The following is a 7,500-nucleotide window of genomic DNA, read 5'->3' as shown; positions in this document are numbered from 1 at the left end:
GCGACATGCGAGCGTGACAGCTTGCGTGGATAGCTTGAGGATGTGGGCTATCTTGGTTGCTAACGGATGACCGACATAAGTGTGGGTAAACCGATGGTGTGTTGGATCGCCATGTCTCGACTTGGACATGAGCGAGCCACGAGTTTGGCATGCGACGTGGTCGATGCAGTTGACGTGTCTTATGCAACGCTTGATGTATGGGCGTCGAGGGTTCGTTGCCGGATGCGGGGTGATTGTGTTGTCACAAGGAAGTGTGACTCGTTGTCTAGCCATAGGGCTTGGCGCCTATGGGAGACGACACATGATGGTGAACCTCTCGCGGAGTTGTGAGAGTCATGAAGTGGGGAGAAGGCTGACTGGGATTCGAAGGGATCCTGGGCCGCACGGGAGCGTTTGTGCGAGCGAAATCTGTGATTTGCTTCCGCCGCGCCGCGTCGCACGCTCGTCCCGTGACAAGTGGTATCAGAGCCGATCGATTTAGATGGTGGCTTCTGCTCAAACGATTCGCACCTTGGGTACAAACAGTGAAGCTCTGATCCCGTGACAAGTGGTATCAGAGCCGATTGATTCTAAAGGTGGTTTCTGTGTGAGGGACTCGTACCTAGAAGAGATTGGTGATGGAGGAACTTTGATAGCAAGGTAGCATGTCATTGCCTGTGATGGGTAGTGGACTTGCGAAGTTGGAAGAAGACCCCAACGTCACTGTGGATGATTGTTGGAATCAGGTTGTGTGACGGTTGTTGGAAACCCGTCTTGGTGCTGGATCCTATGGAAGGGTGAAGGTATCCAAAAGTTTGTCTCGAAGTTGTGAGAAGACATCAAGCAGGATGACTCTAAGATGGGGGATGATGGTTGGTTTTGCTGCTCGGTTGCCTAGTTTTCTAATCCGTGCACCAAGCGCCCGGAAGTCGGGTAGGCAGGGGTTCTGGCTTGTGACGAAGTGATGTTGCTTGTTCAGTTCAGGATGTGGGGAGGATGGGAGCGCGAGTTTGGTGAGAGTGTCAAAGATTGGCTTATACTCGAACTATAGCATACCATTGAAGGTTGTGGTAAACCGAGTTGGTGACATGGGTTGGACGGATGGTGCAAGACCTTTGTTCAGGGAAGAGTTGTGGGAGCTGAAGACCGAAATGGTGCAGTCTTCGAAGGGAGTAAGTCGCTGACGGGCTGGGCTCCATTGAGGGAGTAGGTCGCTGACGGGCTAGGCTTTAATGAAGGAGTCACTTAAGTGGTTGCTCTTGCAATTGTGGAGGACGTGTGGGTTACGCATAATGTTCGACACAAGGTTGCTAACTAATATTCGGAATGCTGGTGTGTTCCAAAGGTGGATCCCAGAGTTTTCTTGTGAGGATGGTGGCTAAGGACGTAGGATGTCCGCACTTAAGGGCATGCAAAGAGTTGGAGTAGCTTTGGGGAGGATGCCTTACTTGTTCCCTTGTGGATGCTGCGGAAGTGGTGCTGCCGAGTCCGAGTTTGGGCGTTGGTAGGTAGGTGGTTCTACTCGTAGTAGGGAGGATGTCTTACCATGGTGAATTGTGAATGCCTAAGTGTTATGGAGCTAAGCTTCGGAGGCACGTTGACGTGAGGGTGCGTCGACGAGATAAGTGGGGGAGACCCACGAACGCCATTGAGGTATGGCAGCGCATATGCGCAAGGGAGTTGGTGACGATTGTTGGACAAGGAGGTGCGGGACCTTGTTCGGGGGAAAACTGGTAGGAGCTCAAGACCGAAATGGTGCAGTCTTCGAAAGGAGTAAGTCGCTGACGGACTAGGCTCTATTGAGGGAGTAAGTCGCTGACGGACTAGGCTTTAATGAAGGAGTCACTTAAGTGGTTGTTCCTACAATTGTTGAGAACAGATGGGTGGGGCACAAGGTTCGACATATGGTTGCTAACTGAGATTTGGAAGAGAGTGTTCCAGAGAGGTGGATCCAGAAGTCTCACTAAAGGCATGGGTTCCGAGGACATGGGGTATGTCCGCACTCGATGGCAGAGGGCCTAAGTGTTGCGGGGCTTTGCTGTGGTGGCACCTCGAGGTGGGGGTGTGCCAACGAGACAAGTAGGGGGAGAACCTCGAATGCCAGGAAGTGGCAGTACAGGAGCACAAACGAATGGAGGTGCCGTGGAGGACACACGGTTGGCTTACGAGTCACACCCAGGTGGGGTGCATCTCTTTGAATGTGGAAAATGTGGAGGTACTTGACCAGCGGGCTATGTGGTTGTTCAGTGGTCGAGTGCGACAAGAGACGGAGGTCTCGGCCCAAAGAGGGAAAGACGTAGGACTTTGAAAGAGAAGTTCAAAAGGGTGAACACAGTGGTGCATTGTGGTCCATGGAGCGAAGAGAAGAGGATATTCCTATATGGTGTTGTTATGCGGCAGTGCAGTGGGCACGTCGACGAGGGCGTCGACACTATCAGTGGGGGAGAATGTCACGGATCGCACTTGAGCGTGTGCTTTCGTGACTCCGTTGGGACATCCATGCGCTTATGAGGTAGTCCAAGTGTGGAAGGGGCAAGGACTTAAGAGCTAGAATGGTTGGTGTTGGCCGGGTTGTGCGTGTGAGGGGTATTTTGGGTATTTCGGAAGGTTACGGGAGGAACCTGAAGAAACTCAGAACACGAAAGATGTTCGTAATGACGAGATACACGCTATGCAACTGACGGTTCGCCATTCGGAGTTCGTACGAAGAAGTTATGCCCAATTATGACTCCTCGTGCATAGGTGATGTTCCCTCCTGGCAGAAGGCTAAATGCATAAAATGCTATATAGGGGGTGACATGGTGTCATGCTCTCCACCACCCCTGGTGCTTACACCCTTGTGGCACTAAGCGAGCATCCTTATGACATTGGAGGTAGTCATAAGGGCGGGCATGAGATTGTTGAAGGATAATCTATGTCTCCGAGGGAAAGGACTTCCCGAGGACAGTACGAACACGCGGGGCCGTTCGTATTGCGCATCGTTGGAAAGAGTGAGGTCAACGTATGGCATTCGCTATGCCGTCGGCTAGCGAGGCATTTGACGAGACTCGATGGACTTGGCTTGGGTTCGGCCTTGTCCAAGATGGAAGGAAGATATTCGGATGCCGGTACGCGTGGGTTGCGACCCCATGCAAAGCATAGATGGTTATGTGGGACATTCGGAATACATATGTCGCCAAGGCTTGGGCGACATGCGAGCGTGACAGCTTGCGTGGATAGCTTGAGGATGTGGGCTATCTTGGTTGCTAACGGATGACCGACATAAGTGTGGGTAAACCGATGGTGTGTTGGATCGCCATGTCTCGACTTGGACATGAGCGAGCCACGAGTTTGGCATGCGACGTGGTCGATGCAGTTGACGTGTCTTATGCAACGCTTGATGTATGGGCGTCGAGGGTTCGTTGCCGGATGCGGGGTGATTGTGTTGTCACAAGGAAGTGTGACTCGTTGTCTAGCCATAGGGCTTGGCGCCTATGGGAGACGACACATGATGGTGAACCTCTCGCGGAGTTGTGAGAGTCATGAAGTGGGGAGAAGGCTGACTGGGATTCGAAGGGATCCTGGGCCGCACGGGAGCGTTTGTGCGAGCGAAATCTGTGATTTGCTTCCGCCGCGCCGCGTCGCACGCTCGTCCCGTGACACTTGGCATTGCTCCCCATTCAAGGCATTTCGAGAAAGCGAGGCTATCGGAAGCTTGGCATGCCTACCCTTGCCTTCGCCTTGGCATGCCGTGGCCTTGCCTTTGCTCCCATTCAACGCATTCCGACAAAGTGACGCGAAGCGGAAGCCTACCATGGCGTAAAAATGTCGACAAAATTTTTCGACATTTGAATAATGGGGTTTGACAAGGTTTGAAAAATTCAATAAAAATGGTAGGCTTGAATGTCGACAAAGTGACGCGAAGCGGAAGCCTACCATGCGCAAAAATGTTGACAGAATTTTTCGGAACTTGTCCTGCCATGGGCTGCGCGCAGCATGCCGGCAGCCTGTGCGCAGCGTGCGCACAGCATGTCGGCAGCGTGCGCGCTGCATAGCCTGTCGACAGAGGCTAGCGAAACTTGTCCTGCCATGCGCGTGCGCAGCTGCGCGCAGCATGCGCACAACATGCCGGCAGCGTGCGCACAGCATGTCGGCAGCGTGCGCGCAGCTGAGCTTGTCGACAGAATTTTTCGAAACTTGTCCTGCCATGCGCGCGCGCAGCTTGCGCGCAGCGTGCTGATTCTGTCGACAGTGAGGCTAGCGAAACTTGTCCTGCCATGCGCGCGCGCAGCCTGTGCGCGCAACCTGCGCATCTGTCGACAGTGAGGCTAGCGAAACTTGTCCTGCCATGGCGTGCGCGCAGCCTGTGCGCGCAGCTTGCGAATCTGTCGACAGTGAGGCTTGCGAAACTTGTCCTGCCATGGCATGCGCGCAGCCTGCACGCAGCATGCGCGCAGCATGCGCGCAGCATGCGCGCAGCATGCGCGCAGCATGCCGGCAGCCTGGTTCCAGGTTTTTTCAAATGTCGACAGAATTTTTCAAACCTTGTCAAACCCCATTTTTATTGAAATTTCCTCGCACAATAAGCTCCCTATAATTAAGTCTATGATTTTTAGGACCTTCTCCAACTTACAAAATGATATTTAGGACCTTGCCTTGCCCTCACATGCCGTGCCCATTCAAGGCATTCCGAGAAAGTGAGGTTATTGGAGGCTTCGGATGGCGTGGCTTGCCTTGCCTTGCATTGGCATGCCATGCCCAAGTTGTGGCCTACACCAAGCCATTCAAGCCATGCGTTGCCTTACCTTGGAATTGCTCATCATCCAATGCATTCCGAGAAAGTGAGTGTAGGCGAGGCTAAGGATGGCTTGCCTTGCCTTGCCTTGCATTGGCATGCCATGCCCAAGTTGTGGCCTACACCAAGCCATTCAAGCCATGCGTTGCCTTACCTTGGAATTGCTCATCATCCAATGCATTCCGAGAAAGTGAGTGTAGGCGAGGCTAAGGATGGCTTGCCTCGCCTTGCCTTGGCATGCCGTGCCCATGATGTGGCCTTGACCAAGCCATTCAAGCCATGCGTTGCCTTCGCCTTGGCATGCCGTGGCCTTGCCTCGCCATGCGATGCATTCCGACAAAGTGACGCGAAGCGGAAGCCTATCATGGCGTAAAAATGTCGACAAAATTTTTCGACATTTGAATAATGGGGTTTGACAAGGTTTGAAAAATTCAATACAAATGGTAGGCTTGAATGTCGACAAAGTGACGCGAAGCGGAAGCCTACCACGGCGTAAAAATGTCGACAGATTTTTTCGGACCTTGTCCTGCCATGGGCTGCGCGCAGCATGCCGGCAGCCTGTGCGCAGCGTGCGCACAGCATGTCGGCAGCGTGCGCACAGCATGCCGGCAGCGTGCGCGCACCATGCCGGCAGCCTGTCGACAGAATTTTTCGAAACTTGTCCTGCCATGCGCGCGCGCAGCTTGCGCGCAGCGTGCTGATTCTGTCGACAGTGAGGCTAGCGAAAGTTGTCCTGCCATGGCGTGCGCGCAGCCTGTGCGCGCAGCTTGCGCATCTGTCGACAGTGAGGCTAGCGAAACTTGTCCTGCCATGGCATGCGCGGCGCCTGCGCGCAGCCTGCGCACAACATGCGCGCAGGCTGTGCGCAGCGTGCGCGGAGCTTGCGTGCAGCTTGCGCATCTGTCGACAGTGAGGCTAGCGAAACTTGTCCTGCCATGGCATGCGCGCAGCGTGCGCGCAGTCTGTGCGCAGCATGCGCGCAGCCTGTGCGCGCAGCTTGCGCATCTGTCGACAGTGAGGCTAGCGAAACTTGTCCTGCCATGGCATGCGCGCAGTCTGCGCGCAGTCTGCGCGCAGCATGCGCGCAGCCTGCGCGCAGCATGTGCGCAGCATGCCGGCAGCATGGTTCCAGGTTTTTTCAAATGTCGACAGAATTTTTCAAATCTTGTCAAACCCCGTTTTTATTGAAATTTCCTCGCACAATAAGCTCCCCATAAGTAGTCTATGATTTTTAGGACCTTCTCCAACTTACAAAACTAAAAAATTCCTCCCGGATTTGTTTTAATGATTTTTTCAATTTTACGACTTCTAAAAATAATAAAAAATACTTCCCGACTTCAAAAATTTATGAAACTTTTTCCCATCATAGATTGCATGTTTCTTAGTATCCCTGCAAAAAATCACGTCCAAATACCTTGTATTGAATTATTTAGAGCCCATTATGACTCCTCGCGCATAGGTGATGTCTCTTCCTGTCAAAGGGCTAAATGCATAAAATGCTATATAGGGGGGTGTGTGTTGCCTGCATATGCATGGCAGCCCATGCCTTCCTAGCTGCAGCCCCCTTCCCCCACGCCACACCCATGTCATGTTGCCTCGATATGTTGCCTCGGTATTATGGGTTTGGTGTCGGGGTCGGGGGGCTGCCACCCATGGCGGTGGTGGCCGGAATCCGGCCGCCGCCACCACGCCGCCGCCATGGGTGAGGGAGGAAAAAAAAGGCGTGGAAAGTTGCGAAATGGGGTTGTCTAGGCTTTTTTTTGGCATGGGAGAGCATGGAGTGCTAGGAACTCCTTCTCAAATGCACGGGCATGTCGACCACAACCTCATTTCTCAACAACAACCACCCGTGTGGGGTGGCGGTGGGTGGATAGTCGCGGATTGGGGCTTGCCAAGCCAATGTTTTCAAAAAATTTCATCAAAATTAAAAACAAATGTTTTGTTGCCTTCGGATTTGTGGGCGAGCGGCGAGTCGGAGTGGAGCCGGTAAAGTTTAACCTCGGTGTGCACGGTTGTTTTTAGAAACTCAATCCAATGCCGGGGACGTTGAAAGTGACGCTCTTATGAGTTGCAAACCCGCAAGATTTAAAGAACCTTTTCAAAACAATTTCAAACCAACAAGATTTAAAAACAGAAATTTTCATCAAAATGAAAAACAAATGTTTTGTTGCCTTCGGACTAGTGGGCGAGCGGCGAGTCGGAGTGGAGCCGGTAAAGTTTAACCTCGGTGTGCACGGTTGTTTTTAGAAACTCAATCCAATGCCGGGGACGTTGAAAGTGACGCTCTTATGAGTTGCAAACCCACTAGATTTAAAGAACCTTTTCAAAACAATTTCAAACCAACAAAATTAAAAACAAATGTTTCGTTGCAAACAAATTGTGGGCGAGCGGCGAGTCGGAGTGGAGCCGGTAAAGTTTAACCTCGGTGTGCACGGTTGTTTTTAGAAACTCAATCCAATACCGGGGACGTTGAAAGTGACGCTCTTATGAGTTGCAAACCCACAAGATTTTAAAAACTTTTTGAAAATGTTTCTTCTAAATGACACATTTTGATCCTTGGCAAGTGCTCAATCCGTAACTATCCAATCACCGCCACACCACACCGGTCGGGAGTGTGTGAATGGTGTGCTTCCCGGGGTTGGCATAGATAATCTTTCGCATCGACAATCTTTTGCATGCGAGGGAATGTCTATGCCAACCCCGGGAAGCACACCATTCACCCACTAGTTGTGGGCGACGATGGGTTG

Source organism: Prunus avium, unplaced genomic scaffold (assembly GCF_965620075.1).
Source record: "Prunus avium unplaced genomic scaffold, drPruAviu1.hap1.1 HAP1_SCAFFOLD_17, whole genome shotgun sequence".
NCBI lineage: Eukaryota > Viridiplantae > Streptophyta > Magnoliopsida > Rosales > Rosaceae > Prunus > Prunus avium.
This window is presented reverse-complemented; position numbering follows the sequence as displayed.